This window comes from Rhinolophus sinicus, linkage group LG01, assembly GCF_036562045.2.
Source record: "Rhinolophus sinicus isolate RSC01 linkage group LG01, ASM3656204v1, whole genome shotgun sequence".
NCBI lineage: Eukaryota > Metazoa > Chordata > Mammalia > Chiroptera > Rhinolophidae > Rhinolophus > Rhinolophus sinicus.
In genome coordinates, this window is record NC_133751.1 from 174,149,881 (window position 1) to 174,175,919 (window position 26,039).

The following is a 26,039-nucleotide window of genomic DNA, read 5'->3' on the forward strand; positions in this document are numbered from 1 at the left end:
GGAAGATGTAAAACTGTGGTTGTTCACAGATGACCTGAGTGACTATGTAGAAAATTGAAAGAATCCGAAGGCAAAAAACAAAAAACAAAAAATTTTCTGAAAATAATAAGCAATTATTGCAAACTTTCAGGATACAAAGTTAATATAAAAAGTGCATCACTTTCCTGTTTACTAGCAATATATAAGTTGGATTTGAAATAAAAAACACAATACCATTTACTATAGTAAATATTATTGCATTGGAATAAATAAACTTTAGTACATCCAAACAATGGAATATTATTCAGTGCTATAAAGAAACAAGTTATCAACCTATGAAAAATATGGGGACGGAACTTAAATATATATTATCAAGTGAAAGAAGCCAATCTGAAAAGACTACATCCTATGTGTTTCTGTCTGTATGACATTCTAGACAAGGAAAAAGTATAGAGACAATAAAACAATCTATAGTTACCATAAGTTGGGAGGTGGGGAAGAATAAATAAAGAGAGCACATAGGATTTTAGGGCAGTGAAAATCCACTGTATGATGTCATATAATGGATACATTAAACATTTCTGCAAACCCATAGAATTTATGCCACTATCAGGTTTAGGAGTTGTAACATGTACGGCTCTATGGCGGGATTTTAATAATGGAAGAGGCTGTGCTTGTTGAGGGTAGGGGTTATACATGAAATCTCTGTACTTTCCCATTAATTTTGGCTGTGAATCTAAAAAATGTTCTTAAAAACACAGTCTTAAAACAAAAATGTTTTCATAAAAAGTTTTAAAAGTTGAAAGAGGAAATGTGTGCTTAATGAACCTGTAGCATGGGGTGAGTAAATTTTGTGGTCAAATATTAAAAGTGCAACAGTTTTATATACGAGGAACACAAAAAATAAAGAACTCCACAAGGACTGACCAGTTTACAAGCAGAAGTTAGAGGAAATGAGGATAGACTGAAAAATTCAGAGGTGGAAAATAATCAAATTATAGCCACTAACAGACAACTTCATAGGAATATAAATCATGAGTGTGGCCATTTACACTCTTCTTAGGATCTCTGAAGTTGTCCAGTGGATCTTTCTAGCTCTACAAAAGAGCTCCCAGAAAGCTTAAGGGCCTTGTGTCACAGAACCTTAATGTACCAAAGTTACCCGTAATTAAATCTTAAGAGACAGAACTGTCTCTTTAAAAAACAACAACAATAAACATGATTTGTGTGGCTATGGAACATGGAGTTGACCCTAATGTTGGTTGCAGTCTTGCACTCCTGGGTTTTGGCACAGGAAGATGGCTTGGGAAGCCTTTGTTCTAAGGAGAAGAAACATGGGGAAGAAAACCCAAATTTTATCTGCAGTACAGAGCCAAGTTCAGCCACACCTAGCTAGATTAAGTGACTCCAATTAAACTTGAAGTTATGTGAACAAGAAATAATCTTTGCTGATGTAAGTGAATCTCAAGTTTGTGTTTTATATAGTGGTAATCTAGCAATTGCTTCTTAACATAACAGCTCAAATAAAAACGTATTAAATGTCTGTAATATATAATGTGGATATAAGGATGTAGGAAAATTCCCCTTGTCTTTGAGGAGATGTTAACCAAATTACCAATGATATCAAACTACTATAGCATTTAGTTTTATAGTAGAACATTTGGTAGGAAAATTATCAAAGAATTAGATTTCTTGATGCAGATTATTTTCTTTCCTCAAACTAGTTAGTGTTTGAAAGTGTATGTCTCAGTGCTTCTTCTCCCTTTGTCTAAATAACATGAAAATTATTTTTGTACAGCTGAGATCTCATTTGTTATGAGCAAATTTGTGATTTTTTTAAATTCTCACGAATTAACTTATTTTTAAGTTTTTGGGCAGAAACTCAGTGTTCTATTGGGTCATATAAATACATTACTGTAAATATAAATACACAAATAAAAGTGAAAATAGTAAAGAGTAAGCAAATTTATGCAGGTTGATAATTTTAACCCTGTTTATTTGTTTAGTGTCTTGTGTGGGTGTTTAGATTGTCAAACAGATTTTTAATGCCTTAAGTCCTAAAAGGAAATAAATAAATAAATAAACAGGAGTAATATATTTCCAATTGGGATGAAAAAAAAAGATATTAATAGACTGAAATGAGTAGCTGTTCTACAATACAGGCATTAAGAATGTATATATAAAAGTTTTGTTACATTTTTGTCAAATTCATCCATACACATTTCCTATTACGATTTTATATCATATATTATATATAATCTATACTACTCATTAAATAAATTAGTTTTGCATAATGACTAAAATGTAAAATCCAAATGTTCTTTCATTTGAAAGCTATTTTATTTTCTTTTTAAACTTATTTTCTTTATTTTTTGTCCAACTTTCATTGGTAATGGCTACCTATATGAATAGATAGTTGCAAACGTCTCCTGATTAAAGATGCAAATAATTTTAATGTGTAATGATGGGGCAGATAAGTAGGAGATTCTTCCATGTTTTAAATACGACAAAAAAGAAAAATTACAATTTATGCTTTATTTTAAACTTTAACAATTGTATTAAAATACTTATGCATCATGTTTAATGTATTAAATAATATAGGTAGCTACAAAACTTAAGTGAAAATGAGGATTAACTTGTTTAACACTTATATCAATCCTCTGTCCCTCAAGTTTTTATGGTCTTTTTTAAAGTCAGGATAATTAACATAGTAATACATCTGTGTCATTTGCACAATTAATTCAGTTTCAAGTTTCTAATCTATTACTCATCTGCATTATTTGTCATATATGGTACTGATTCACCAGTTTTTTTATTACTAATTTTGCGTTATATCCTTAGCCATTTGCAGTTAAATATTCATAATACTTTCACATAGTTAATAATAAATTATAAATTATAAAATAAAAGCCATGTTAAATATCCTTACGTTTCAATGTATTAATTAACAATTACATAGAATATTACAAAGATGAGAATGACAGCTTAAAAGTAGGATCATCTTGGAAAAGTGAGGGAATCCATGGAAAATAAGGTTTCTCAAGACTTTAAAAATTACTATCATTAATGTTCGACTCTCTTGAGTGAGCAGTTTGTTACCTGGATTCAAGATGACTGACACCTTTATTGATTAATTTCATTTTGTCAAAATACACATCTCCTTAAGCTATAAAAGCTTTTATAATGGTTAGTCAGAATTACTAACTGAAAACAGCTGTAGGGTAGGATGTTTAAACCAAAATCAATATTGAGTTGCCTGTTGATAAATGATACTTTGCTGACCTCCACCAATCTGACTGACTTTTTTTTTTTTTTTTTTTTTCCTGCTTGGCAAATAAAGCACTGAGACTAAGGATACTCACTGTCAAATACTCCTTGGCTGCTGGAGGTCAACAGAAAAATTAAGGTAGTCAAAGTGATGCCACCAGCTTATGTGCCAGACTAGCAAGATTCCAGATTTAGGTTATGTTTATGTGACATTTATCTAATAAGGAAGGCCAAGCAGAATGATAAATGCTTTTCACTGTGTCTGTGTAGAAATGGGTTTATAAACAAGCACCTGCCATAAATCACAAAAACAGCTTTGTCAAAAGTAACTAGAGACTAGATGAATCTTTATAATTACTTGAGACATCATGTGTCCTGCTTTTATATCCTCCACTCTGCTCTTACATCAACTATTTTATCCTGCTTTAAACCTAAAGTATTTCCAATCCATTTAAAATATGGGTTTATGGCCAGAATGTTTTTAGGGTAACTCCCTGATTATTGCATTAGTATCCATAAAAAAGTCTGGGTACAATGGTTAGATGCCCAATAATATGAATACCACAAATGAACCTACCATCTTCTCTCCCATTTTGCAGCTCTTTCTTCCTCACTAAATACTGGTCTTTCTTTTAGTACAGCAGCTGATTTGTTCACGTTTATAGTAAATTACTAACTTCCAGATAATAAAAGAGAATGGTTTGAAGAAATGAATACCTTATTCAAGATAGTGGCAAAAGAGGTTTTATTTGGAAGTTTTAACCATGTTAAGCGATATATAATAGAACAAATGACTGCTTAATAATAGAAATGACATCAAAATTGTCAAAATGTTTCTCTTGAAAAGTATCTTACACTGAAAAGTAATATATCAAGTCCTAGCAATTTTTCATTCTAGAGTATTACGAACCATCAATAAATGGTCTGAGTGTGAGAAAATACTCCATTCATAATAGACATTCATAGCATAAAGAATAAAATATTAGAGAGGACAACAGCTTGAATATAAAGCAGATTGAATCTGACTTCCTTTAAAAATGTATTGGTGTTTCCTCCTGAGGCTACAATACTTAATTGATGCACAAATGCTCTAATAGTATACCTTCATTGTGGTTCACAAAAGCGCTTTGCCATAATCATAGAATAGAAAATGCAGAGCTACACAATATTATGTTTCAGTACTTGGGTCAAGCCATTTAATTTCCCTTACAAATCCAATTGTTTACGTGCTATGCTTATTAGATACAATCATACTGTCTGTATTTCAAGGCACTCACTGTGTAGTTATGGCATTGTCCACCTACTGCCTTTGCCATTTCTAATGAGAACTGCCTCTGTCAGAGTGAGCCTCAGAATTTCAATTAGGTGTACTTTACCACATGCATTTTTTAGGTATTTACATTATCATATAACTAATTTATAACTATGGTATTGCTACTAGCTAATCAACTTCTTATTTTTATAGTAGCTTATGGAACAACATACATTGCAAAAGAGACATTTTATATTGTTAGTGAGTTTTGTGAGTTGTTTGGTAATTATGACCAATTAGAGATGCTTTTGGATTTCAATACATTTAATATTTGAATACTCATATATTTGTTGATAGACTTATAGAAATAAGTAACACAAAAAATTTAGAACTATTTTTTAAAAAGTTTTAGCTGGTCAGAATCAGAAAAGACAATTTTTAAAATTATGTGGATAATGATAAAAAATGCTTACATCAAATTAGGAAATATTTATTTAACAAAAAACTACTGAAACATGGTGAGAACAGTGGGATGCTATCGCATTCATGCTAGAGGCTGCATGCATCCTCCCTTTCCCCTACCCTTCCTACCTCTGCTTTGTAGATGGCTGTTCTAGAGGTCTGAATAATTCCTTACTCTCTCTCTCAGCTCCCTGAAATGAAAAAAACATTCTAGATGGATTCATAAGCCATTAAACAGGAGCATATCCTGTTTTTGACAGTTAAAAGGGAAAAGAATAATATTTTCAGCAAATGGTTTAGAGACATTTGGATTTCCACATGCAAAAGAATAACACTGGGCTCCCCATCATAACACACACAAAAATTAACTCCAAATCAATCATATACTGATATATAAGAGCTAAAGCTATAATTATAAAACCCTTAGAAAAGATGAGAGTAAACCTTTGTAACATTGTGTTAGGGAATGGTTTGTTAGATACACCAAAAACTCCAGTGACAAAAGAAAATAAAGAATAAATTGCACTTCATCAAAATGGAAAAAAAAATGTGCTGAAAATAATGCAATCAAAAAATAGAAATTCAAAACACAGGATGTGAAAAAAAACATTTCCAAATCATGTATGTTATGAGGGAACTGTGTAAAAACAGCAAAACTCTTACAATTCAACAATCAAAAGGAGAAAAAGAACAATATATAAATGGGCAAAGCATGCATATTAACATTTCTCTAAGAAGATAAACAAATGTACAACAAGCACAAGAAAAGTTGCATATCCTTAGTCATAAAGAATGTAAATCAAAACCACAATAAGATGGCTGTGTCCTTTTCAAAGTTTATATTGGAGCCCTAACCCCTATTATCTCCAAGTATGACTTATTTAGAGATAGGACCTTTAAAGAGTTAATTAAGTTAAACTGTGGCTGTTAAGGGGGTCACTACTCCAACACGACTGAAGTTCTTATAAGAAAAGGAGATTAAGATACACATAACACAGTCTGAGAGACACCCAGTGCATATGTGTAGAGAGAAGACAACCATGTGAAGTGGAAGCAAGAAGGTGGACATCAGCAAGCCAAGAAAAGGAAACCACAGGAAAAAAACCCTGCCAGCACCATGATCTTAGACTTCCAGCCTCCAGAATTGTGAGAAAACAAACTGCTGCTGCTTAAGGCACCCAGTCTGTGGTATTTTTTTTATTAAAGCCTTGACAAACTATTACAGTTGGCAAAGAGGTAAAGTACTCTCATACACTGCTGAAGTGAATGTATAATGGTGCAGCCAGTTTGGAAAACATTCTAGAACTGACTCAAATAGCTGAATATAACATTATCGTCAGACCCACAATTCCACTCCTAGATATATATGCAAAATAAGTAAATATATTTGTCCATGCACATGTGTGGACACCAATGTTCAGAGCAGCCTTATTTTAATAGCCAAAAGTAGATACAACCTAAGTGTTCATCAACAGATGAATGAGGAAAGAAAATGTTGTACATCTATATCATGAAATCTTATTCAGAAATAAAATAAATGAAGTATGATGCATTCAATAACATGGAGGAAACTCAAAAACATTATACTAAGTGAAAGAAACTAGTCACAAAATACCACATGTAGTATTAATACATTTTTATGTAATTTCTAGAATAGTTAATCTAAAGAGACAGAAATTAGATTAGTGATTGTATTGGGGTGAACAGTGGCTGGGAATGAAGAATAAATGCTAACAGATACAGGGATTTTGGGAATGGATGGATAATAAATATACTCTAAAATTAAATGGTGATAATGGTTGTACAACCTTGTGAACATTCTAAAAAAAACATTGAATTTTAAACTTTAAAAGGGTAACTTTTATGTTATGAGACTCATATCTCAATAAAGTGGAATTTATAAGAATATTTAAGTTTTTGTTCAAATGTTTTAAAAAACAATAACCATTCATTCATGTTTCAGATACTAACAATTTCTTTTTCTGAATCAGTAAAAAAATTATTGATATAAAATCTGAATGAAGAAAACTTAAAGGGTTGAGTCCATTGCTTGAGACTAAGAAGTTGAGCTTTTAAATACCTCATGATGAAGAAAATAAAAAGCATGTCATGGCCTGCAAAGCAAATAGACAAAAGTAAACATTCCTCAACTTGGGTTGAGACCACATGACTACATTATAGTTGTAAAGCTGCACAGAAAATAGACCAGCTCTCATAGGGACTATAATTCTTGTTCAAATTATGTTAATCCTTGATAAAATTAAAAGGATTTTGGAATACTGTGATCTTAGACCATATGGGTCTTGAAAATTTAAATACTCTTTGGAGTGAGACGTCACCATTCAGAATATTAAATTGTATGTAATTTACCATATACAGTGTATTGACCAAAAGGAAAGAACAAACCATAGAAACAATTTTAAAAGATCCAGACAATGTAATTATCAAACATTTTTGATAATTTGAGATAAATATCATTTACATTTGATTAACTACATATTTTTAACATAGAATTGGTACACTACAAAATAGGTAAGTAATTAAACTGTAGAAGTCATATGTTAAACTTAGTGAATGGCTGTAACAGTATTTTGGTCATAGCTCATGAGAAAATTAGATTAGTGACCTGGATGATGTCAGAATAAAATACTTGGACATTTAAAAACAAAGGTACAAAAAAGAGCATAATTGTCTTGAAAATGTTATTAAGATCATAAAAAAGAGAAAATACACTTACAGTATTCATTAAATAAAATCTGCATATAAATAGACCTGTGCAACTCAAACCCATGTTGTTCAAGGGTCAGCTGATGCCAACAAAACATATACAAAATGAAAAATTACTATATGCTAAACTACAAAGCAAGTTTCCCAAATTTAAAGTGATTATAATCATAAAGTATATGTCCTCTGATAATATAATTAAGCAAAAAGTAATAGCACAAATGATAACTAGAATCTACTGATTAGGCAGAAACTAATAAGTACATTTTTAAATAATGCCTGAGACTTCTAGAAGACAATAAAAGAGAATAACTTTAAGAATTTTGCATTGGCAAAGATTTTTTAACAGGAAACAGAAAGTACTACACAAAATAAAAATTATTTACTCAGAGAGCTTTTAAGAAATTATTTTCCTAAAAATAAATCATTAAGAAATAAAGATCATAAGGATCATAGATATAATGGATTAAAGCAGTTCAGATGTGTTTTTAACAAAATCTCTGACATTAAAAGTAGTAATTATACTATGTGAAATAAGTTGGACAGAGGAAGAAAGACAAATATTGTATGATTTCACTTTTAGGTGGAATATTAAAAAAAGCCAAAACAAATGAACAAACAAAACTAAACTCTAATAGACTCATAGACTCAAAACTAAACTCTAATAGACTCATATAAAACAGAGAACAAACTGATGGTTGCCAGAGGGGGGCAGGAAAAGGAAAGGGCAGAAAGGTGAGGAGGATTACGATATACAAACTTTCAGTTATAAAATACGTGACAGGGATGTAATGTACAGCACAGGCAATAGAGTTAATAATATCATAGTACATTTACATGATGGCAGATGATTACTAAACTTACAGTGGTAATCACCTCTTAAGGTATATAAAGGTTGAATCATTTTATACACCTGAAACAAATATAATATTGTACGTCAACTATAATTTTAAAATATTCATTAAAAATACTAATTAAATGTTACTGGAGATTAGATCAGTGTTTTGAAAACAGGATGATAGGTTAAGTATTCTTGCTATTTTTTCTACATTAAAAATACCAGTGTGTAATGACAGAATGAATGACAGTAAGTTTCTCCTTAGACAATAATTTTAGCTAATAGCTAATAAATGAAGGCATCGGAGAATTAGGAAATAACCATTTTGTAATCCATAATAAAATAATGGTCTAGGCATTGGCAATCAAAAATCAATAAGATAATAAGAAGGGAGACAAGCATATATTTATCCCTCTAAGCACAGCTTGACCTGTAAAGTACAATATTTGATATGTCATATTTTCATTTTGATATGTCAAATTTTGATATATCATATTTTTATAGTGTTCAAAGTACCATTATTTATAGTGAACTGAAAACAATTCAGCTGTTTGTTCATCAACAGTAAAAGGAATACACTTATTATGTTTATATAATAGTACATTATTCAAAAATATACATGAATACATTGTGATTAATGATGATATTGAGAAATAAAAATCAATCATAAAATACCACATATATGTAATTCCATTCATATATAACTCGAAAAAGAAAAAGGCAAACAATCATCTACGAGATAATGGTTACTTTGTGGTGAACTAGAGGACAGTGACAGGTCAAGTATATGACTAAAATAGATGATAGCATCTTGTAATAATGCACAGTTTATTTTTAATTTGTACAATTTTCAATTTTCTTAACATAGTTAAGGTTTCAATAAAAATTACAAAATGAATAAATCCTTCTATTATGGGAACTTTCACTCATGCATATTATCTGATTTGGTTTTGAATTTATACAATCTTATTTGTATTTTTTTACTTTAACATATCCAATTCCTTTCACTAACAGAATTTAATTTCATATGTAATCAATATTTTACCAATTTTATAGTAAATTGAAGGATTGTTGAAACTTCTTATAATCATATTTTCTATTATAATTTATCTATTCTTATAGAATTCAAAGTTATTTCCCCATTTTTAAAAATTGAAAATAAATGACAAATAACTTTACTTGGCATGTTTTCAGTCTTGACATGGTTTTAGAAATGAAGCCACCAAAATAGTAATATAAAAAAAAGCTGTTTTCTTTTGTCCAGTTACAAGGTACATATATAAAATTCTGACTGAGAAAACAATCTACCCATTTATTTTATGGCCTGGGTGTGCTGTAATTATCTGTTATATATTTATCTTAACAATCACTGTAATTTATTTTTAGACCAGTTCAATTTTCTACAGCTGTTGAAATAATTGTATTTAATAGCTATCATACAAATAATTTTTCATGAATGAGGCTATGAGAAGGAGAGTGCTAATGTTTTGTTCTGTACCCCATTTAATTCTGTAATAAAATTAATGTCAGAATTTGGGAAAACTGGATATCTTTTTTCCTTCAATCTTAATTTGAGATGTACTAAATAGTTTTATTTAGACTTAAACAACTCTTTGAATGTCCATGATTCTTATTACGGCCACAGAGCCTTACAATAATGATTATAACAAATACTAATATAGTTTAATCTACCATACTTACTTTGAACCAGGCAGAGTTCTAAAGGTTTGCATATCATCTCATCCTCACAGCCACCTCACAACTGTTGATGTCCATTTTACAAGTGACGAAACTGAGACACAAGAAAATTAAGTAACAACCCTATGGAACACAGCTACTCAATATCTAAGTGAGATCCTAATTTAGGAAGTCCCAGTTCAAAATATGTACTTAGTCTCTAATCTCTCCCTAACATTTAAGAAGTGGTAGACACTGTCCTTTTAGAAATCGTGTTAAAATGTCAGTATATGGCGTGATAGAAGGAACAATCAGTAGCCCCTCCGACCCTCCAAACTTGATTGAAAGGAGTTTATACCCTTTTAATTGTAGTCTTGGTGGTCACAGAGATTCTGGCTTTTGTAGAAGACACCAAGACTCCATCAATTTTCATGAGGCATATGAAAAATTAAAAGGTGGTTTATAAGTTACAAGTGAAATGCCCAGGTTTGGCACATTCATTTTTGTATTTATGGAATCCCCAAGACTCAGCATTGGGGTGGAGAGCAGTTAAATTCGAGATTATTTGGCCGAATTTAGCATTTTAAAAGTTCATGTGGCTTTATTCTCTGTTGCCTACCGAATTTCTAGTTGTTCCCCTTTCCTGTTATCTGCTACTCACTTTTTCTACCTCTTCTGTATTATATCCTTTATATTTTCAAAATATTGGTGGGAGGGGGAGGCTTTTAATCTCTCTAGAAGAATTCTGAATACACCATATGATATATAGTAGAAGGGAATTACACTCCTTCTCACTATCTCCTGGGATGTGTCTTAATACTAAGACTAATGGAAATAGTCGATCTTAAGATCTAAATTTAAAAAAAAAGTACTGAAATGGACACCGATTAAAGATACATCTGATGGAGACCTTATTAAACACTGCTTCAACTGTGTTCAGAGTACAAGTAAATTGCAAAAACACTTCTACCATATCTTACTGTATAGTGCAATCTCAAGGAAGCAGAACTAAAGGAAAATGGGATTGAGTCTGGCATAGCAGGAGAGCAAATGTGATGGGGTACATTGCTGCTCTAGGTTCAGCTGGTTGTTCAGTCTCAGAGGACTGAATAAAGACAAGCTTTATAAACTATAAAATCCATTTGGGTGGAAGAAAGAAAAACATAATTCACCAGTGTTCTACCTTTCCTTGCCTCTCATGGGTCCAAATCCACCCTGTGAACACTGCCTATACTTCCAGATTATACCACCTGGACTCTCCAGGCAGCAGCTGGAGAAGCCAGTGGGCAGTGGGCAGGCACAGCAGCACATGCTTGGCTTCACTACAAATAGGAACAATGTAATGAAGCTGTTCTTGGGCCACGCAGAACCACAAAGAAAGTGACAGGTCCATATCTGTGTGGAGGTGATTACTAAATACCATACACTTGGGTACAGCCCTCCAAGAATATCTGGGTGGAAAAAGAATTACAACAATATCTCTGCAGGGTTTCTGTGAAATAGTCAACTGTTAAGACAGATCATCTTGTGTGCAGTGTGGAATCATAAGCCTTGGAAATCAGTGAAAAACATCCCTTCACCGAATGCTGTGGCATACTGCCACCAGACAACTTCGGACATGATCAGCATTCCGTCTGCTTTTTCACCTGTCCACACAAATATTAGATGCCAGTCTTTGGCTTTAACATTAGATCTTGATAATCCATTGAAACAGATTCAAAATTATTGACAACTAAACAAGAAAATAAACTTTTCTTCTTCCTTGCAAAATTTGAAGGGGGTGGGCAGTACACATATAATCCTCCTTGAGGTTTCAAAAATTATGATGTGGAAAAATCAGAAAACAATTATAAATAGTTAGTGAATGTATGGAAATATAGTCAGTCTCAGAAGTAATAAGGGATATGCTAATGCAAAAAAAAAACAAAAAAACAAGCAAAAAGCATGCTTGTATTTTTTGCCCAAAAGTTTGCTAACAATTATGTCAAGAACATATGGTGAAATGGAGACACTTATTTGTAAGGATGCAAAATATTAAAGCATTTTTGGAAGAATTTGGCAGCATACATTCAATTTAAATAGACAAATCCAAGAATATAATCTAAAATAGACATATGTATATGTGCATGTGTGTTTGTGTGTGTGTGTGTGTGTTGTATAATCATATAATATTGATAAAATAAATTGAAATATTGTAAATAGCCATTGATAGGTGAATGGTTATAAGTATCATACTTCGGAAAACTAAGCATGCAACAATTCATAATAATGGAATAAATCTGTATGACTTGATATGGAAAATTTCCAAGAAAATTTGTAATGTGCTAAAAGCAATTTAAAGTAAATTTAGAACTTCACTTGGGTTAAAAAAAATGCTTAACTTTATTTATAAAAAAAATACAGGATAAAAATCCTGTTGCTTTGGGTGATTAAATACATATGATTGTTTGTAGTTGGGATATAAAGAGTTATAGAGGAATTTTACATTATGCAATATATGATTTTACATGCTTTTTTATAATGAATAGAAATTTACCTCTTCTGTATAGAATATTGAAACTGTAAAATGCAAAAATATTAGAATACAAATAATGCTATGTACACTTCTGACAACTATATAGAATTATAACAAGGTATTTGATATTTTGTCCCTTTGTAAGTCTATGAAAATAAAACAACGTTGAGGTAACCACTTACTGATAATGCTTTGTATTTATGAGAGGAAATCAATCCTCTAGGTGAATTTCCTGGGAAATTGCAACCCTTCAATCAAACAAATATAGTTATTAATTTTCAGTGTTTCATTAAGCATATGCTTTTAAAATGAAGGTTATATTGAAATTTAAAATAAGTATTAAGTACACGGATGTATAGTTAAACAAATATATTTCTAGGATAATGGCAACTTGGTCATGAGATATCCATTTTATGTATCACTGGGTTTTATTGGTTAATGTTTCATTTAAGATATTTATTTCTATATCTGAGAGTCATTGTCTTGATATCTGCTTCTTGGTTTCAAGGTTACTCTGGCTGCATAATGCCAGTGTCCATATCTCCACCTTCTCCTACCTTCTGCAAGTATTTGTGTTAGTTTCCTATTATTTCTCACTTAATGCCTTGTGATATCATTAACAGAGTCACATTAGTTTAAAGATTTCTTTGTTGTAAGATTTTAAATTGCTGATTTTATTTTTTATAGATGATTAAGTGTTCAGATTTTGTTATTCTTGTGTCCTTATTTTGTAAATTTTTAAAAAATATTTTTAATGTCATGTAAAATTTTAAATTTGTTTGCATAAAGTTGCTCATGCACACTATGATCTATTTAATGTCTATAAGTGTGGTAATAGCCTTTTTTTCATTCCTCATATTGTGATTTGTACCTTGTCTCAAAACCTTTTACAAATCATCAATTGTGCTCATCTTTTTAAAAGAACTCCTTGTTGAATTTCTACATTTTATGTTTGTTTTTGATGTCATTAATTTTTCCTCTTGTTATTCTTTCCACTTTCTATAATTTTAATACGTTCTATATTCTAACTTCTTGGAATAGATATAAACATCATTGATTTTCATCATTTCTTTTTTTTCATCATATATACCTAAGGTTATCTGTTTCCTTTTAAGGATAGCTTTAGGTGAATCAGACAAGATTAGCTAGGACTTTCCTTTATTAACATTCAATTCAAAACATTTTATAATTTCTGTAGTGATTTTTCAAGAATATTTTAATATTTGACATTTTGTGGTCATTCTAGCTATTAATTTGTACCTAATTCCACAGTGATCAGAAAATTAGTTTTCTAATATTTTGTTTTTTAGATTTTTGTTGGACCAATAGTTGTATTATGGTAAATGTTGTATATAAACTTGAAAACATGTGTTTTACCATGGCCAACCTATTGAATCAATTATTAAGAGAGAAGCTATATACTCTTCAACTATGTGTGTGGATTTTAAAGTCTCCTTTTATATATTCAAGCTATGGTAATTAGCATATCATTTTTAAATATTTTCCTTTGAATTAACTCTGAAATTACGATGTCTTTAGTATATAATAATAATTCTTGTTTTAAGGTCTATATCACCTTTGTATTGGTAAGTGTAGGGATAATATATTATTTTTTCATTTTTATTACTTTCAAGATTTTTGTATTTTTACATTTAAAATACATCCTTTATAAACAGTATACAGTGGGTCTTTTTTGGCAAACTCATAATGAGGAAATATTAATCCATGGCCTAGAATGGAAATAATCTATAAAATAACTAGATCAAAATCCAGCACAATAGCTTTCTTTTATTTTATTGTAAAATTAACATAAACAGTATGAAGTTTAATAAAAACTCTAAGGTACAGATTCCAGTTCTGGGGAAGGTGGATTAATCCCACTGCAGCCTTTCTCTCCCAGTGATTATAATTAAAACTTCTGGCCAAATGAAACACACACATCACAACACACACACACACACACACACACACACACACACACACACACCTGAAGACTCTCTGAAAAGTAAATAATAGCAGGAGAATTGGAAGTAAACTCAAAATTTGATACAAGATCAATAGAGTGGAGAATGTGAGTTTTCTTTCATTTCTTTTTAGTTCCCTTATTTTTCAGCTTTTGTCCAAAGGTGGACCGAATTCATAACTGAGTAACTGGAAGAGTCAGCAAAAACCCAAAGACAGGCCAGTCTTTCTAGACAAAGTACCAGGAGAAAAAGTGTCTGTGAGCCAGAGTGTGAAGAGGGAATCCACATTATTATTATTATTATTATTATTATTATTATTTATTATTATTATCTCTTTTTTTTCTGTCCTGTGCCAGCCCTGGAGTCAGGTCCAGTTCCAGATCTGTACTGCCATCGCCATTCCTAGGGTGCAAGCACCCTAGAGAAATATCTGTGCTTCTGGGTAGAATCATCAGGAAAAGGGCCCTGGTTCTGCAAAGAACACGAAGGATGATTCCTGGTATTGGTTGCCTGATTTAATGATTAAGTGCATTTCTCTTTTCTCTCATTGTTTTGCCCTAAAGATAGCCTCAGTCATGAAGGACTATGTGACAGTGCTGAAGGGTAAAACTTAAAACTCTAAGAGATAACAATATATCTGGCCATAGCAACTGGTGAAAGATACTCCTTGCAAGAGCAGAATGTGGAGGGAATCCCTGAAGAGAGGAAGCAGGAAAAGGAGGTCCCCAAGTCATGCATGTGCAGAAGTAACCCAAAGCAAAGGCTTTGAGAGATGAATTGCAATCGGAGGGCTGATGAGTCCAAAATCAGCCCTTGATTGGGGCTTGGAGAAGCAAATCTAAACAGGAACTGAAAACACTTTCAAAACTCCTTTGCTGTTGGAGGCATAACCAAAGAAAGTCCCATGGAATTTGCATTCAGAAACTAAGCAAGTTGATTGCCTGCTAAAATCAAAGAAGGATCGTTCCTCAGAGGATGTTAATAGGACCCACAGTCTCAAAACAACTATTCATAATATCCAGAGTAGTATTGCAATTCCTGGTAAGGGGCAATAAGCATATTTCACCTATGTTTATTCCTACTGGGGAAAAATCAAACCAAAAAACCTATAAGCCTATGAGAGAAGGTCTGGGGAGAAGCTTATTTGAGGGGACTTCTAACTGATTACTGTGTGCTGACAGGGAAAGCTCAAGGATGGGGTTTTTAGTTCTGGCTTGAGGAACAGATAAGGCAACTCCTAAAGTTCAGATAGAAAAATGTGAAATCTACTTTTCTTTCTAATTTCTTCTCTGATTTTCTGTATCGTCTCACAATCTATCACCAGGACAATCCTTCAAAGTTCATGGCGATGAACATTAAAAGGGGAACAGGAGCCAGAACTCTGAGAGAGGGAAATGTTACTCTCCATTTGGTTGAACCGTAGGAAGAGAAAACAAAATAGGCAGTGACAGGAGTATGAATGTCCTTAGAGTTTGTTTGAAAAGGAAAGTTCAGCATGGTGTCAAAGGTCAGGCTGTTCAGAATGAAAAAAACAAAAACAAACAAACAAACAAACAAAAAACCTCAAAAGCAACTGACACTCTGTATCAGGAAGTAGGAGGCATTATTCTGTAATAACTGGAGCTCAAGATTAATGCAATAATCATATGCACTAGGTCAATATCAGTGTGAACACAGAAGAGCATTTTGTAGGAGAAATAAGTCAGATTTGCTCGTGAGGATGACAGGAAAAAAAAATCACATTTGGTGAATACCTGCATGTATAAGTTTTAGTCCTATGAGAGGCAGAGGACAAGGGAGGATAAAATGTGCAAGAGACTCACTGGAAGTAATGAATGTAAAGGATTGAATGGGAGGGAGCAGGTGTAGGAAGGAGAACTTTCAGACCATAATGGGGGCTTGACACCTGTTAAAGGAGAGAAGAGGTAAAGGATTGGGTAGAGACTCAGACCACACTTCAGTTCTGAAAAATTATTGACTGGGTTGTACTAGAATTTAGAAAAAGGATGTTAGTACAGCAAACCACAACCCTCATGGCTGAAATCAGCCTCACGGTTACAACTGGTACTTAATCTCTCTCTTTCCTGTACAATCCATTTGAAACACTTTTTACCCTCAGCTATCTACATGGCAGGTCCTAATGGTATGACCCAAAAGGTTATTCCCAAAGGCACAGAGATCTTGGTAATAATACTTAGGCCATTGTGGTTTGTGGACATAAGACATCCAACATGCCCTGGTGGCAGTTATAGCCTTTAGTTCAATGGGGCAATTACTCTGTTTTCTGTCAAGAAGGTGCCGCTTAGGGGGATCATGACCTCCAATCATGGAAAGTCCAAATTGCAAGGATAGAGAACACAAAAGTCTATAGTGAATCATTGGAAAATAAGGTAAGTGAGTTCATTCCAACTTTTATCCTTGGTTCCCAGACCCATGTATTCTCCATATTAGGGACAAAGCACATAAGGAGATATCTGATTCACTCCCTGTGCTCTGTCTGAATGTTAACACTCCATCTTTGCAGAATATTGCCTCTGAGTCAGTGCTTCAGTTTCCCTTCAGTAGTCCATCCTAAATCTTTATGAGTCTAGGTGCCTCTGGATGGAGTACATTGTGATATGACCAGGTCATAGGCTCATTTCTACACCACCTTCATTGTGTAACAGGTCTCAAGGATGGAAATGCGGTGTGATTTGCCAAAGCTAAAAATCAGGCATTCTGCAAAACTGGATAGTAATAATGTTTGAAGCCTTAACATCAGGAAAAAGAAAACCCATACCAAGAATAGGTATCTCCCCCTGTGAAGATAAACAGCTGAACATGCTCAGATGTAACGGACTTGTCATAATCTGTTTGTCAATAAAGGGAAAGTGCTCTTCATGAGGAATATTGTTATAGCAGGGTCCTTGTCTTTAGAGGGATGGACATTCAGAGGCAGCAACAGCTAGATTAGCCTTAGAAAGAAAGAGTCCATGATATGGGGCCCATGTGTTTTCACAATCTCTGCCACATGACCACTCTGCTCATGTGCCTATCGTGTCAGTTCCTGGATAGGCAATGATGAAGGTTGGCTAATATGAATGGCAGAGTCAGTTTGCCAAATCAGTTTTTCAATGCCTCTTTCATTATGTATGCTTTCTGATGGGTATTAATATATAATATTAAATACAATACAAAAAATTTCACAGTTTTTGTAGATGCTTCATCATTATGCTCTTAAGTGTGTTCCTTTCTGCCAAGACATTTATTGAGGTAACCAGATGTAAAACTTTCATTATCACTTTTCCAGGGACTACCCCTGATACACATTCTTCTCTGAATGAGACATTCATTTCCAGCTATGGAATAAATAAACCAGTCCCCAAATGCCATAATGCTATCTGTTTTCTCTAATAACTCCTGGTATCACCTGAATCAGTCAGAATCCTCCAAAATCAAATACCCAGACAGGTTTAGATATCCAAAAAAATATCTAGTGAGAAAGGATAAAAAGGGAGGGAGCAATAGTAGGCAGAAAGAGCCTTTAGGCTGCATTATAAGTCTTGTCCCTATAAAAGGAGCAAGGAAGGGAAGATTGAGCAGGAAGAGCTTCAAACTATTGTCCAGTTATAAGAAAGTCTTGGCCAGGTCAAAGGAAACCCCAAGCAAAACTTTCCCATCATAGAAATATTTCATCAATAGCACTCTGGTTTTGCTCTGTTACTGTCTGAGTCATTTGTGTATAGAAAGCATTGCTTCAGTCTTCCCAGGAGTTACAGCTGAAGGGTATCAGACATCTAGGTCTCCTGCAGCAGTTTCTCTTGAAACACATCTAAATGGTGCATCTCCTTTGTATTGACTTTGAGACTTAGTGTAGAATTCATCCTCAACTACATCTACTTGAGTTTACCTTTGGTTTTAAAATTTTAGATTTTTATACTACTTGCTCATATTCTTTTGTATGGATGCCCCATGTATCAAAGTAGATTAAAAAATAAAACTGTATAATTATAACATCTTATACCAGATAAAGAACAAGTGGTCTGGCCTATCTTTCAACCAAGCACGTGTTGTGTTATTCAGAACAACAAAAAAATTAGTCAAAGGAGTATTGTATTTTCCATTGGGTAACTCATGACACTATCTGAACATAAGATTCTTAGTAAATTCCTATGAAAATTCTTTTTCTACTATAAATCATTACATATATCGGAATTTTAACCCTCCTAATATATAATTTATCAACTACAGTATAGGTGAAGTTTAAAAGCATAATTGCTTTTACAAAACAGTGTAAAGTGCTTTATATTGATTTCCTTTGTTGATTCTACAAAGAGGTCAGTATCCTCTTTGTCTCTACATTTCTAAAGAAGGCAAGGCAGAGCTTGCCTTAGGAATAATGTGAGCTACAATTTGAATGGAAGGCCATCACAATAACAACTACAACAGTAAATACTACATGGCTATTTATGTTAAACATTAGCTGTACTGATACCTACTTCTAGTCACTCACCAAAGGCAAGTCTATAAGTTCAAGAGTGAGAGACATTTAGAAGATAAGGGCAACAAAAGTACCACCTTGATGTTGTTTGTGTCCTCATTTTTGGCTGCTTTGATCTAGGCTGGATCTTGAAAATTTCTTATAACTTAACTAAAGCATGCATAAAGCCGACTACACTCTAACTCAAAGCAAATTAACCTTTTCTCCCAGACCTCTAGAGCTTCTGTTAACTATAAATATTACCATCTTTCTCAGAAAGGGAGTCAAGAAAAAATAAACTCAAAGAAAGGTGTGCTGAAGGAAAGATCTAGAAAAAGCATTTCTTAAGCCAACAGCAGCAGAGCTGACACATTTACTATAAGATTCCTTTCCCTTGTACTCTACTCTTGTTTTTATAATATGCACATTAACTCAAAAGTTTCTATCAGTGTTTCTCAATCCTGGAAGCACATTAGAAACATGTGAGGGAATATTAAACAAAAATCCCAATGCACAGGTCACTAATGATATCCTGTACCTTCATGAATAGCCTTCATTCAATTGCTTTGACACCCATTGGTGGTATTTGTTTGAATAAATGATTCCCTTAGGAGTTGGAAAAATTATGTTTTTCTAATTTTATCATTATTCATACATCTATTATGTGACCTGCTATAAAGAGTTTTTCTCACTTCCTATTTTTCAAGTCTTTATGTACCCCCAAAATTATTTTACTATTTAATATAATTCATTATCATTGTTATTACATTGATGCTAAAATTAAGCCAAATTTGGCCAGTGAATTCCCTTCAGTTCAGCTCATGTGTCCTTTTCACATGTTCAGTAGATTCAGAAACAAGTTAAGAGTACCCACTATCTCCATGACTACTTAACATTGTAGTGGCATTATTAACCAATTCATTTGTACAAGAGAAAGCAGTTATGGAAATGGAAAGGAGAATTTAAATAGCCTCTCTGCTAAATATTTATAATACATATTTTTTAAACTGAAAATAATTGTTTATAGTCAAACTTAAGAAGTTAAACTGAAAGCAAATTACTAAAACCAAAGTTTAAAGAGAAACAAATATTAAGATTTAAAAAAAGTAAAAATTAATATAAGAGATCAATAATACATAAACTATTTTTAAGAAGATCGATAAGATTGAAAATCTCTAAAATATTAATCTTAGGCAGATATGAGCTTGAGTCTTTTGTAAGGAAACAATCATGAAAAATGAACTGTAATCACCCACCAACACCCCTCCTCATCTGTTCATAAACACTCAGGAATTTGCTGAGTTTCTTGCCTTGCACTTGGCAACACAAATATAGGCAGCATTTCAGAAGTAGTTGGATGGATCACACGGATAAGAGAGACCTCAAGAAAATGGATAAAAATAAGAGCAGTTTTGTGTTCATAACAAAACTGAGGTTAAGGTATAGATATATGTCCTACACTCCCCTGCCCCACACATGACATGTAGAGCTTCTCCCACTATCAGCATCCCTCACTCTATTAGTACTGTCGCTACAATTCATGAAACTACACTGAAACATCATTATCATCCAAAGTCTATAGTTTAAAATATTTTTTACTCTTGGTGTTGTACATTCTATGGGTTTGGATAACAAATACATACACTCTGGTGGTCTTCTAAAATCAATGGGACTTCAACATTGTTTTGTGTCTTTTTTTTTTAAACTAAATTTCTTTGAGGACTATAGAAGGCACATTGAATAGTATGATATGATATGTAGCAATATAATATAGCAGTGAATGAGAACAATTTTATATTTGAAATTTAAAATAAGGCAAAAGGAGGAATAGAGAGAACATAACTCTCATGGCATTAATATAAGATTTTCTTAACCTTACATCAGAGACAAAAGAAAGCTTTTCCTAAATAAATGTTTGAGGACTTCAGAAGACACACTGAATACCATAACAAACGATATTCTCAATAGGAGCTATAACCTCCAAAAATAAAAATTTGCAGAAGTGAAAAATTTATGGATGTGTCATATCTCACCCTCAATGAAATCTGATCATGTAATTTTCTTAAAATACACCTTTATAAAATCATTTAGATATTAGAATGATTATTAGCTTTGTGTCTGCCTTTTTTTTATCTTTTTAAATAGAAGGTAAAGTTTGCAGAATCAGAGAAATATGTATTTAATAACTCAAGCAAACTCTTCTCAGATTCTAGTCATCTTTGCAGACTTGACAGCTGCTGGAATGTAGCCAGGCTGCCAGAAAGGAAGTACACTGGGGAGTGTAGAGACTGCATGAAAAAGCGTACCTGAAAAAGTTACTCTATAGGGATTATTCTAAGTCTTTTCATATAGGGGTGATAGAGTGATAGAGGGAGCTCATTTAGAGATATATACACATGACTCTAGCCCAGTGAAATAAGCTCATTACAAATACTGAATGCATCACTTTAATGAGAAAAGGAAGATCTTTGCTTTCTCTTCTCAATATTATCACTAGTATTTGTTTTTATTTAGGTTGCTGTACATAAATATAATTAAACCAGTTTTGTTTTTACTTCCTATGATTTAAAATAATATTAGATCCTGATTACTTAGGAAATGTTTTGGTCAGAATTATTTCTGCTTTAGTTCATTCCTTCATGATATCCCATATAAGTTTTCTTAGATTAATAAATTGAGTTACCTATGCCCACAGAAACAATAACAAAAATAATATTTTCATTCTTTTCTAGTATGCCTACTTCCTAGTGATAAAATTGAGCTAATTTGAAGAGAGTGATTTGTTTACATTCATTATTAGCATTTTGGAAAAAAAACTCACAGAGCTCTGTTTTATAGAAAAAAGGATACTTTTAAAGTCATTATTCCATGAGATGGCATGTTACCTAATCAAGAGGGAAAAAAAAAAAGAGTGGAGGAGTCTGCCATATATGCTTATATAAGATTTAGATACTCTTTCTCACTGTAAATATTACACATGATGACATTACTGAAATTTGAGAAAAAATATAAACACTAGCAATAGTCATTTCTGCTTTATTTACTACATTTTTCTTCTAATAAAGGATTAAAAAGATGTTTTGTTTGTTTCTATATAAAAAGGTTGGTTTACGAAAGGCATATTTGTTAGAATGTTGCTTTTGGTGTAATTAATGATGAAGGATGTATAGAACAGAAGAAATTTTTTTGTGCGTTATTGCTAAGGCAGCAAATTCTTCCTGACATTTTCACAGCATATCCTCCAATTAAGAAGACAGCTGTCATATTGACTGAATTGATAATCTGTTCATATGTCACCAGAGAATGAGAGGGTTCAAGTTTAGAAATAAATGTTTCCTTGGATTTTTGTCACTGACAACAAGAAAAATATTCATCTTGATTGTCTTTCTGGCTTTGCAGAGTTAGCCTTATTTCCATAAGTCTGAATTATTAATACTAGTATAAGGGAAGGGTCTTTAAAAAAATAAAATAAAAGTAAGTGTTATTTATTATCTGTCTTCTGCTCTCTATGAAGATTAAAAAAAATGATATGTGTGATAAAATGGCATGTTTTAATGTAAGTGTCTATATGAAGGCTCGTGACTCTTTAGTAATACAAAAATTGATTTTTGAATTAAAGCTAAAGAATCAATATAATAGTAAAGTTTACAAACACTCCTACTATGAACGGCACATAAATTATCTGCATTGATCTCCAAATATTTTCAGTCTGTGTCTCCAGGTTCTTCACAATGGCTTTGATACTAAATATAAAGTCATATAACAGAAGCACACATACACACGTGCAAACAAAAGAAAAAAAATAAAATCGGCTGTTTTTGTGTGATTTGTAATACGTACAACATTAATTTGTTTACCTCTCTGTCCTTTTTATTCTACTTGCTAATTTTAAATCCAAATTTTAATCTAATTGCCGGGCAACGGGGATGAAGCAGCAACAATATTATGGTGGGAAATCAGGTTAAAATGTGAAGAGGAAAAGCATGAGAAGAGCATAAAACTGGATAAAAGAAAAGAAAACATAAGAAGAAGCAATTAGAGAATGAGGGAAAGACAAAAGGAAGGACAGAGAACAGAAACATTGAAACACTACATAATTCCAAACCCCTCATTTGGGTGAAAGTAATTTAGAAGACAGTTCGAAAACTTTCAAAGCAAATTTAATTTGGTTTGAAAAATTCATATCATTCCTACTTAATGTTTAAAATGTCAATTATTGAAAGTTCTGTGCGGATATATTCATGCACAAATAATAATAGTGGATTGGATGAAAGAAAAATAGAAGTTGTGTAACCCTTAACACCTTGCCATTTTGTTTCAGACCTTTGGATAAAAATGTGTTAACTACTTTACATATTTTCTTTACCATTCGGAAAGTCTAAAGTGTTCAAATTTGCTAACCCAACAAAAACAGCCATTCTCTGTGGCAACTGACCCACATTACAACAGCATGATATATCTTTTAGCTAAATGACTACTAAGTTATTTAACCAAAGGCATAATTGGTGAAATTAAACTCCAAACAGTAGGCATTAGGACCCTTATTAGAGAGTTGTTTTAATTATATTTGCCACATTAGCTCAAACAACTAAATAGACAAGTTTCTCCAAAGTGCAAATATTTAGGGGAAACAAATACACAACACTTTAATAAAATTAACTACTTGGGTTAATTTAGTATTCATTACACACAATGCTCATTAACATTGCTATACTGTAGTTAATAATCTTATCAACTGTTCACATAAAACTGATTTTAGAGACAATTAAAATGTAAGTCCAAGAGGGGAAAAAAACAACTTGTTTTAGAAAAACACTAGACATAAATATTTTATCGTTATATATAGATATAATCCTTAGATACTTACAATTACTAGGCCTATTTGCCCTACTTCCAGCATACACAGACCCCAAAGTACCATTTTATTTTTTAAAGATCCTTTATAAATCCCTCAAAATTTAAATAAATCATTGAGTTTTCCTTCAAGAACCCTCAATATTGCCTGTTTTGGATAAAAGAAAGGGATAGCTTGCTTTACTTTTATGGCAGATAAACACTTTTGCTTACACTTTGTTTGACTTCTGCAATTACAGGAGGTACTCAAAGTGGTTACCATCAGCATCCAGACACTTCTGATTACAGCGAACTATTGCTTGAGTAACGTTGACCAAAGTCTCCATTTGTATACATTTTTTTGTCACCCCCAGTATATTACCACAAAAGCAAAGTATATAAGTAATTTATTTCCAGCTTAAATTTTAGGTTAAATTTCAATCTATGAGTTAACTTCCAGTATGGCTGAGTAAATTTTTGTTGATGCTACTCTTCTTCAGATAACAACTCTAAATTCTGGACAAAGTTAAACATTTTTTTAAAGGAAAAGAATCCTGAAGTCATGGGAGACTAAACAAAAACAGGAGACCAATTCTGGAAGAGAATAATCATCACAGGCTAACTTAACTTCTTTGTATATATTTTTTAATTTAATTTATTGGGGTGACATTGGTTAGTAAAATCATACAGGTTTCAAATGTACATTTCTAAAATACACCATCAATATATACTGCATTGTGTGTTCTTTATATTGCTTTTCGATCGCAGGAAGGCCAAGTTAGCATAGCATAAGGAGATCAAAATTTCAACAGAAAATCAGCAGTCTCCTTGCTCTGAATAATCAGTGCATCTATACCTACTAGATAATGAGGTGGGCTACCAAGAAGAAGAGACATAATCAGTGTATAAACTCTGCCCAAATTTTGAGTAACATCAACTCATGCATGTATGCACAGAACCCAGCTAAGGATAAGGTAATTCAACTTAGATTTTAGCTACTAAATAAGACACAGAAATTGCAGTTTGAGCCAAGGTACCATGTTTTGCATAAGAATTGGGAATCAATGTTGATTTTAAAATCAGGCATATGGAACATTAGCAATAATTTTATAGCTTTATTAAGTATATATTAATACATTATCAAGATATAATAACAATTTTCTGCAGAAATACAGAACTATGAAGTTCCACATTGGAGTTCTATTAAAAGATAGAGAATGAGAGAGAGAGAGAGAGAGAGAGAGAGAGAGAGAGAGAGAGAGAGAGGTATGCTGATACTAAGCAATTAGCATATTTATTTACTTTTGTCACACAGATGCAAGATTATGCAAGATTATGTGTAGCTTCCCAAATTTACCCCTGTATATGTTAGACAGACTGAAAGGTATTTTCTGAGACTTCAAAATATGCAAAGCAGCAAGCCTTTAAAATAAAAGTTTTTGTTTTTATTTTTGGTTTTGGGTTTTTTTTTTTCTACTATAAAGTAGAGAAGGGGCAATGAAAGGTTTGGGTTAGACCTCTAAGTTTGACATAGAAACAAAAGCAGCATTGTTGCCTGAAGAAAATGAGACCAGGATATGTAGACTGCTTAGCAATGATGTGTTTAATTCACTTTCCACTTTGAATATTGTTAATTGGAAAGTCACAGTGGAAATTGTCCAAACAGCAATTATGGCTGCGACATTCTATACAAAGGAGCATTTGTACTTGGAGTTGTGGGATGGCTCCATCAGCCTCAAGGGCACCACATTCCAATGTAGAACTTCATACCTCTGTATTTCTGCAGAAAATTGTTATAATATCTTGATAATGTATTAATATATACTTAATAAAGCACACCAATTGTCAATGCAGAAGGAGGCCAATCATTTTATAACTTTCATTTTACTCCACCTTAATTTTTTTCAAATCTGCAAGAAAATAAATTACAAAGATGTTTAGATTAAAATTTTAATAAATGCATACCTTTTCATATAAAATGATGCCTGGATAAAACAATTCTAATAGTACTTCTCATATGTTGATTATTTACTACCAGTCAATTCAGAGAGAAGTACTCTACAAGCATG